Raw genomic sequence first — 10,170 nt, 5'->3', positions numbered from 1 at the left:
TGAGGTGGGTCATTCAGAGAACACCCTTGAACTCTGATGTCTTCAATCTTTTCTTTCCTTATTGGAGATGCCTTGAGGATATAGAAGCCTAGGGCAGGTAACTTGGACTCCCTCACTAGGTGTAGAAGCCTTAAGGAAGAAAGTTGTCAGTCTAAGACCATCAAAGAAGAGGGCATGAAAGAGTGAGGGTGTGAAATAGAGAACTGATGACTTCTGATTTCTTGGGTCCAGTCACTGAGATCTTTGCATTTGCTCTGATTCTTGTGTCCTGGATTCCCAGAATCATTTCAATGAGTCTCCACTTTCCTGAAAGCCAGTTGAAAGTGCGATCCTCTCAACTGTGATTCAGACTTGGTTCTAGATCCTTCCCGATCATTTTACTCCTCCCAGACACAAACAGAGGCAATCCATTTGTTTCAGCAACATTACGAGTAAAACACTTTATTCTTTATTGAGAATAGGGTGTGCAGACCACAAAACACAGTTCAACAGCATCCCAGGCAGGAGTACCCTAAGTGTGATTTAGTGCTTGCTTGGAGCAGCCTTACTGATTCCTGAACCATTCCAAGCATTTACACTGCCTATGCCAGGTCAATCCTGTCATTTCCTCGATCCAAGACTGAGAAATACAGCCTCAGGAAGACGTCACCCAGCATCCAGTTCTCTCTAGATGTCCTCACTGTGTTCTCTTTAAAGGTGTTATAGCAGTGGCCTCTAGAATCCTGGGGGAGTCAGAGACACACATCAGTCAGCGTGAGCCCTTACCTATGACTCCCACAAATATCCAGACCCAGCACAATTCTTGGTTTTATTTCCCTCTTTTGGTAAGTATCAAGGGATTTTCTCCTAAGCAGGGGATATGAGAGTTCATCCACAACCAAAGGGGCCAAGATATGAGGTTGCCATGAGGAAGGGTGTGGGAGTTGGGGATACAGAGGAATGATAAACAACAAAGTCTTACTGGAGAGCATAAGCAAATATATTAACTATCCATTGATAAACCACATGAAAAAGAATAAGAAAAATAATATGTATTTCTGTATGTGTATAACTGAGTCACTTTGCTGTGCAGCAGATCTTAATGCAACACTGAAGATTAGCCACAGTTGAATAAAATTTTTAGAAAGCAAAAAGAATGTCCATAGTTCTCCTCTCTCCCTGTTTATTTCCTTCTGACTCCTGCTCCTTGTTTTCTCTGCAGAGAATGCTGGTTCTCCTCCTGCATCCCCACAATCCATACTTTATTTAAAAAGCTTCATTTTGTATTAGAGTGTAGCTGATTAACAATATTCTGAGATTCAGGGGGACAGCAAACAGACTCAACAATGTATATCCCTGTATCCTGGTTGCAAAAATACCCCTCTCATCCAGGTTGTCATATAATTAACCAGAGTTCCCCATTCTACACAGTAACCCATTGTTGGTTATCCATCTTAAATAGAACAGTGCCCACAACACGTTCTTGAAGATTTAACTTAGAAACTCTGGGAAGCCTCCTTTGGCCAAAACTCACCCTCTTTGGCCACTCCAGGCTTGGTTGGGTAACATACTCCGGTTCTCCAACCCCTCTGGTCAGTCCATAGCCTTCATCACCCAGATTAAGTCCCCAGTGCCCCAACCCAGAGCACCTTGGGATGCCATTTGCATGGAATCCAGTGCAGTTTCGCCTAGAACAAAGTAACCCTCCATATGGCTCCATGAGTTTACAGTTTTAGAATTCCTGAAATTCCCTCCCTTCCTCAAAGTCTTCTTTGAGCCCATCAGCCAGCTCTGAACTCCCACAGGGAGCTGACATGAAGCCTGCACCCTGTGCCAGGGCTGAGCAGTCACTGTGCACCCTTTATTCACATTAGCATCCAGCCTCCCCACAGAGGGGTCAGGTATCCCAACTCACAAAGGGGACACCAGGCCAGAGCTATGGGAAGATGCATCTGAGAACTAGGGTGACCTTGTAATTTATCATCGAAACCAGGAAAACTGCGAAAAGGGAAGGGAGACTGTTAATCCTTATGGTGGGGCAGCACACTGGGAGTGTCCCCAGCCATTCTCCTTGTCACATGACTTATTTCAAGGGCTGCTAGAGCTAACCTACCATGTTCATACATCTGAGGGTTCAGATTGAACTGAAGCTCTTTGAACACTGAGGACCTGAGTGATCACCTCTCCTTGTGACTCCCACCATGCCAGCATGGTGTGGTGTCTCCACATTTATTTCAAGATGATCAGTGTCCCAAACGGCCCTTTACTCTCAAATGGTTCATGTTGTGGGAGACTCTGGCCCAGCCACAGGGCTCAGCAGCATCTGCAATAGTGTGAGATGGCCTGCAGAGGGCATCTTCTTCCCCATAGCAGCCCAAGGGTTCCTGCAAGTTCCTATTTGAGAACCACCCCTCAGGGTCCTCCCTTCACCTTGAGGATGTAGGCTTGAGCTGGGACTGGGTAGTTGATGCCATTGATGGTGAAGATAATAGAGGACAGGGTATTGACTGCAAAACATGAAACGTAGTGCTGTTAGAGAGAGAGTGACAGAGGTTGGCCCTGGAGAGCCTTCTTGTGTGTGGAGACTAGGAGTGACCCTGGGGCATGACCCTTTACCTCTGAACCCCTTGGCGTCGAGCTGATGAGTTTCTGGATGTTATTGACCAGTCTTCTTGGGACAAGGATCAGTGATGTCCTGGTATCCACAAAGGGCTCACAGCCGCCGAACAAGCAATAATATTTCTTTTCATGGAGATGCTGAAAGACAGTGTGACTAAGCAGGCATCGACGTCACTCTGGATCTCCCCAGAAATGCCCCCTTCCCGACTGTCTTCTAAACAGCCTTTTGTCTCTTGCCCTCTTTTCCTTTGCTCCTGACACGGCACCTTCCTTGACATTTTTGAATGCAGTACTTGAATACACCAGGCTCTTTTGCACCTTGACACAAGCTGGTCTTCCTTCCTAGAGGAGCCCACTCCCCTTTGACTAGCAAATTTCTTCTCATCTTCCAGATTCCTGCTTAATTGTCATGGTTTCAGGGAAGTCTTTCCCTCGGTGTTTTTCAGTCTCCTTTCTTGACAGTCTCTGTAGACACTTCCTCATGTCTGAAGTGAAGTGATTCAGTCGTGTCTGACTCTTTGCTACCCCATGGACTGTTGCCCACCAGGTTCCTCCGGCCATGGGATTTTAAGGCAAGAATACTGGAGTGGGTTGCCATTTCCTTCATCAGGGAAACTTCCTGACCCAGGGATTGAACCCGGGTCCCCCGCATTGTAGGCGGACACTTTACCATCTGAGGCACAAGAGATTCCCTCATGTCTAGCATGTACCAAAGTCACAATTCACTATGTGTGTCTCATTACCTGTGCATCTGCCTTCTTAGATGTGAGGGCAAGTTTTATTTTCATTGCTTCCTTAAAGTGCCTGGCACACTGTGGATACCCAATGCTTGTCTGTTTAGTGAGTGAACGAAGACTGAAAATAATGAATGAGAAACATCCAGAGAGCTGTATCTGACTGGGAACAAATAACAGGTCAACCGCAGAGTGATGATGGAGATTCACAAGGGCAGCTGATTCTCATAGTGGTGGGAGAGAGGGGCTCCTCTTGGAGAGGGTGTCTGCCAGCACTGCTCCTACAACCAGCTCAGATGCTGAGTCCCTGGCCAGGAAATACATGACTAGCCCACAGAAACTCCAAAGGATGGGTTAGCTTTTGTCTGATCACATAGAATCCTATCAATTATGCCTCTTGTCCACAGGTCACTCCTCGATTCCACCGTCCTGATTCTCTGTTATAGCCCTTGCCCCACTGTGCCCATGAACTTGGGGTGTCTTTTTATTAGTTGCTTTCACATCTTAAGACTCTAGCAAATCTCTGTACACTTCTCAGCAGTTGCTCCCTTAGTAGACCAGTTCTCCCAATTTGCTCAAGACCGTCCCTGTTTTCTACCTGGCATTTACCTGTACTGAGAACTTCTTTGGTCCCAGATAGCTCCAGACAGTTGGTCATCTTATACCTCTCTTCAGGCTGGAGAAATTCTCCCTGATCCTCTGTTCACCACACTGTAGAGTCCTCTAACCATGCTCCACGCCTCACAGGGCAGTGGGTGCAATCCTCTTCCAGTGGCACAGACCTCTCCGGACCCTTTTAGGGCCCTGGTAGAGCCCTGGTCAGAAGGCCTGGGGATGATGAACCCATGGGTTGTTTGTATATCTGTGTGCTTGTGTGTTTTTTTGTATATGTGTTTGTATGTGTCTCTGTGAGTGTTTGTGTGTCTCTGACTAGCTATGCATGTTTTTGTGTGTCTCTGTGTATGTTGACATGTGTCTGCTTGTGTGCTTCAATGTGTCTGTGTGTCAATGTCATTTTGGGTGGTGTCTATGTCTGTGTGACTGAGTGTCTGAGAATGCATCTGTGTGTGACTGCCTGTGTCCATGTACAGTAGCGGGAGCATTACTTGGGCTGACCCTCAGAGGGAGATGTTTACCGGTCCACCCGTGTGGATCAATGGTACCCAGTTGAGCACTCCCTGGTAGGAGGATTTATACACCCCACCAAACACCACCACACTGCCTTTTGCCCTGCAGGTATAGAGAGAAGAGAGGGAGGACATCCTTGGTGGACAGCAACAACAGCACTGTCTGAGAGCTGTGCTGGTCCACCTATCAAGGCCTAATAAGGTCCCGATGTACAGATGCAGAAATAGCATCTAGGAGCGATTGAGATCCAGACTGAGGTCTGTTACTGGCTAATGAGTAGCACAGAGGAGGTTAGAAGCTGAGTCACCTGGCTGGGATCCACCCACTATATCTTCTGAAGATGCCCTACCTCCTGCGACCTGAGTGCTCAGACACACTCATAGGACTCGGTGCTGAAGCATATTGGCTTTCTCCTTGTCCAGCCTGTCATTTTTCAGGAAAATCAAAGCCTGGGAGTTCTAAGGGTGTGGGTTCACGACACCCAGATGTGGCACCACTGGCCTGTGACCTCTACTGTTCAAAGGGCCCCACACTCAGAAGGGACCCCACCTCTGCTTTCCCTGTTTTGAAATGCTGAATATTTCTTGAACAAGGGGTCCCACATGTTTGTTTTGTGTTCCACACTTTCATTTTTCACTGGCTCCTACAAATTGGGTTGCTGGCCAGGGCTCCCATTGGAATGTTAATGAGGAAGGAAAGATATCCGCCATCCTTCTCCTTCCTTCCTTATCAAATTCATAAGCAAATCGTATTGCTTTTTCCTCCAAGTTGTTTCCTGTAGCCTTCCATTAGTCTTCCTCCTCAACCCCCTAGACCAAGTTACTGGTCTTGAGCCCAGGAGCAGGGTTGTGTTCCAATAAAAAAAGTTATTTATAACGGCCAGTGGTGAAGCCAGGTACGGCCCTGGGGCTATATTTATCCTTGGTTAGATTATCTCTCAGGATTCTTCTTTATCAAGTGTTCAATAATTTTCATGCAACTGAAAGTATCTTATAGCTACTTTGGAGAAAGGAATTGTTCATCTCAAACTTACTTGCTCAAGTAGAAGGCAAAAACAGGCTCAGAAATGGCACCTTGATTCTTCAGGTTGGAAAAAATAGGGATAGTATATATTGGGGTAGTTCAAGCCCAAGATGCCATCAAAAGATGCATCCTCACACCTGTATTCCACAACGCCTAGACTGAATAGCTGGTCAGTACTTACAAGGTCCCCAATCTGTGGGAGAGAAGAGTGTTCCCTTAGAGATACAAGAAGTGAGGCTAGGACTGAGCTGGGGTGCATTGCCATTAAATCCTCAGAGAAGAAATGAGGCTGGGGTGTGTCTTTGGTGGACCTCAGACGGTTAGACCATGCTGGGAGGAAAATTTGTGTCTCATTTGTGAGAAGCTGTGAATTTTAAAACATCTGCCCCTCTGAAAAACACCACCTGAGTGAGTCAAATTGGCCTTGTGGCTTCTGTCCAGGTGGGGCAATCAAGAATCAGGCCAGAACCCATTGGTGCCCCCTTGTGGCCAAAATGAGTCAAGAGCAAGGTAGCCTTCTCTGGCATCACTATGACCTAATGACAGGAATGGAATGAATTCTCTGTAAGGTACTGTCGATTATGCATCTGTCCAGGAAGACAGAAGTCGAAAACATAGTCTTGCTCTTAGGGTTCAATGAAACTGCTGCCTGGGAAATTCACTTTTGGGAATATGTGTGTATTTGTGCAAGTGTGTATGAGAGAGAAAGAGAGGGGGAGAACTACTCAAGTACTTTGAGAAGGTAGGCCATACGTTTTATGAGACTCTCAAACGCACCCTAGAGTGAGAACTCATTTATCAGGCCCCTTGACATCTCTGGCCTCCAGTTTCTCTCTATTGATACCTGAAGCCATTGACTGCCCCAAGGATCCCCAGATCACTTTTATCCTGTCCCTAAACACCCTACAGCAATTTCAGTCCTGAAAAACCAACCCAGCTCCACCATTTACCACATGTGTGACCTCAGCAAGGCCCTTGGTGTCTGCACCTCAGTTTCCTCATATGTCTCATGAGCTAATCAGACCACCTGCTTTGTGGGGTTGTTGCAGGATTAAACCAGTTATTACCTGAAAGTGCCTGGAACAGTCTGTGAATATAAAAGCGGGTGCTTTTTTCCCCATCTTCTCACTCCCAGCAAATGAGTCTTGAACTGCTCATGGGCAGAGGAGCTGCAAGTCCATACCTCAACCCACCCCCTGGGTTAGCTAATCCGTTTGCTTGTGTGTCACCATGGGCACTGCCTTCCCAGGGACAGGATCCTGTGGATAAGATGATCAACATCTATGGGAGTTAGACTAGGAATGGAGCTACCAGATGGTGCTGCATCTGTCCATAGCTAGTCCTGACTCAGCTTCTCTTTACACGTTACCCAAACAATGTTATAAGCAAGAAATCCCTTCATGCTCCCAAATCCACAGGTGATCCAGAAGGTCTTTTGGGTAGGCCGGAAAGTGGAAGATTTGTAATGTCTGAATCTAACTTGTGTAGCTGCAGACACAAGAGATGAGTGTCAGCAGGTGCCAAGGATGGAAACAGGGCGGCAGGGCAAGCAAAGGATGGTCCGGGTAGGGAGTGTTCGTACTCACAAGAGGCTGGACTGGGGCAAAAGAGGGAGGGCACCCACAAGTCAGATGAGCCTGTGTCAAAACAACCTGGAATTCCTGAGGGGGTGTTCCAATGGTGATGTTACCCACATAGAGCATCTACAGTGCAAAGGAGGGAGTGGGTTAGTGCAGAACTGGCTACCCTCTAATCCCACACTGATGTCTCCCTCTGGGTGCTATAGATCTCTTGAGATCACTTTCCAACCACTGTGAAGCTCACAGCCTTTGATCACAGAGGGGCTTTCATTTGATTTTTTTTTTCCTATGCTACGTTGCAAGCAGGATATTGATTCTATGACCAGATGTTGAAGTGGTACCTCCTGCATTGGAAGCACAGAGGCATAACCACTGGGCATCTAGGACTGCTGGACACCCAGGGAAGTCCTGGTGCCTTTATTTGAGGAACTCTGTAGTCTCTTCAAACCCAGCCTTAGCACCTCCTTCTCCAGGAGGTCCTTCTTGATCAACCCCAGCCACTCCCTCTAAACTCAGACCACATCCAGTCAACACAAGTCAACACAAGTGACCCTTTCATTTGACATGTATTTACTCTTTGCATATCTCTCAGGCGGGCATGGGCATTCTTGAAGACAAAATAAGCCCTTTTTCTAATCAAAAAACCATAACCACTGTGTTAGATTCTGATGGCCTTACACGGAATATGGGTTCCATAACTTTTTACTGCTGTGGTTCTTGCATCTGTGGAAACTGAATTCCTCTGCCCGGTTATTCACAATTGCTTTGCAGTTGGTTCTACCTTCTGATCAGAGACGGTTCACTCTTCATCTGTAACTAGTTCACTCCCTTAGTTCAGAAGCAAATGCTGCCGCTGTTGCTGCTGCTGCTGCTGCTGCTTTGCTAAGTCACTTCAGTCGTGTCCGTTCTGTGCAACCCTATAGATAGCATTTCACCAGGCTCCACCGTCCCTGAGATTCTCCATGCAAGAACACTGGAGTGAGTTGCAATTTCCTTCTCCAGTTCAGGAAAGTGAAAACTGCATGTGAAGTCTTTCAGTCGTGTCCAACTCTTAGCGACCCCATGGACTGCAGCCTACCAGGCCTCTCTGTTCTTGGGTTTTTCCAGGCAAGAGGACTGTAGTGGGTCATCATTGCCTTCTGCTCAGAAGGAACAATCTCCTCAAACTAATGACACATCTTTGACACAGAAATGGATGTTTACTCGCCATCTGCTAATTTCTGGGCCAAGTCACCAAGACAAGAGTTAAGGATGATACTGCCTTCTCCTCTGCGTGGGGCCTCTTTGGCCCAGTTCTTCTGCCTCATGCAGGAGCCCCAGCCACAGCATACCACCTGGCATCTCCAACTGAGCCCCAGTGGTAGGCTAGAGCACCAGGGGGCGCTGTGGAGCACCATCCTCCCAAAACACTCACATCCATGATGTTCCTCAGGGGGGTGAATAGTTATATTTGGGCCATGAGAAGAAATCTGAGACAGTCTGTAAGCATGTTCCTTCAGGAAATTGTTCAGCATTTTTTTTTTCACTGAAGGTATTTCTCATGGTCTTCACTTTCCTTAGAGGTATTCTTTCACTGAACACTTGACAAAGAAAACAAAGAAGATGCTACATTTAGCTGTCAGTGTTAAGGTATAACTGTCATTGCAATGGCAGTGTGTATTTTCTAATCATTTTTATGAGGTAGCTTATTATCAGAATTTTATGCATATTCCATGGCAAAGACGTAGGTTTGAATAAAGCTTCTGTTCTGTAATGTTGAGTAAACCATATGACCACGTGGAGTCTCAGTCTCCCCTTTGGTAAAATAATGGAATGTAATGATTCAAACCCTCCAAATAGGATATCTTGGGGATAAGTGAAGTGATGGATATAAGGTGTCTGATAAATAGGAAGTCTCAACATGACAGCCAGTAGCATTGCTGTTGCCATACCACTTTATCCTTCTCATAGAAGCTCAGGGAAGGAGGTTGAAGGGGGATTCCTCTCCTCTTTTACATGGGAGGAATTAGAAATGCAAGAGGCTTGTGAATTGGCTGTGGTCACACTGCTTGTCAGATATAAAACAGTGTATAAGTAGCTCTCCCAATGTTTCTCCAAGTTGAAAGAGAAGAGATAGTTGAAAAAAGAATCCAGGAGATAGGGAACAAGTTAGGGAAATGTAGAAGCTTGAGAAGGAAAGATGAGTCACATGAAAAATTAAAAGAAAACAACACAGAGAAATACACTCAGAGCCTTCCAAAGGGATGGAGAGATAAATGACAGTGATACAGAGATGCAGACATAGACATATACACACTGAAGCAGAGAGGGAACAAAGAAAACATGCTAAATAAAAGGTAGAAAAGTGCTATTCCACAGGACCGCACCTACATCTGAATTGACTGTGTACTGAAAATTGCAAGGAGTTCCTATTTCAATAGATCATGACATGACTGGACCCCAAGAGTTGTGCAGCTACGCAAATCTACACAAAGACCCTTGGGACCCACAGTTCCTATAGCAACATACTTATCAAAAAGTAAGAATTGAACTTTAAGATTGTCAGGGGAATATTCCATTCCCTTATAAAACGGATGAATAGAATAATCAGATGAAAAGAAAAATCACAGAAATGAATATGATGTGGCTTACAGTCTCCATACTTACATGACTCTGCAATCTGAGAAGGCCACCAGTCCGAGGAGCACAAGCCACTTCATGCTTCTTTCCTGGCTCCAAGTACTCAGGAAAGATCAGTTTCTTAGCATGTAGTGGTGACCGGGAGTCCTTAGTTGTATATGATCTGACATGCCCTAGTTTAGGCCTTTAGGCCACTAATAGGTCTGAAAAAAACACAAGGTCTCGACAAAATCTTTCCTTCATCAGTGTCCTTGGCGAGTGGACTTTGAAGCTTCACAGAATACAGAGAATTGAACTGTAGTATCTTCCTTAAAGCTTGGTTGGAAAATCAGACTGATCTGTATGGACATCTAAGAAGATGGAGAACCTTGACTACTTGGAGAAAAAAAGTGCTAAGAGCATCATGAAAATGGATACTAAGAGCCATGCTCGACATTCGTGGTTTCATGTCATCTTCCTAGCCACTTCATGAGATATGCATTGCTGTC

At 45.9% G+C, this 10,170-nt stretch overlaps 1 pseudogene; it reads right to left on the bottom strand.

Moving 5' to 3' along the window:
• Positions 1-572: 572 nt before the first annotated feature.
• On the bottom strand, positions 573-9,762 carry LOC138084424 (pregnancy-associated glycoprotein 1-like; annotated as a pseudogene).
• Between the last annotated feature and the right edge of the window lie 408 nt (positions 9,763-10,170).

The sequence above is a fragment of the Capricornis sumatraensis genome, chromosome 8 (assembly GCF_032405125.1).
Source record: "Capricornis sumatraensis isolate serow.1 chromosome 8, serow.2, whole genome shotgun sequence".
NCBI lineage: Eukaryota > Metazoa > Chordata > Mammalia > Artiodactyla > Bovidae > Capricornis > Capricornis sumatraensis.
Note: the sequence above shows the minus strand (reverse complement) of the source record. Positions and strands in the feature narration are given on the sequence as shown.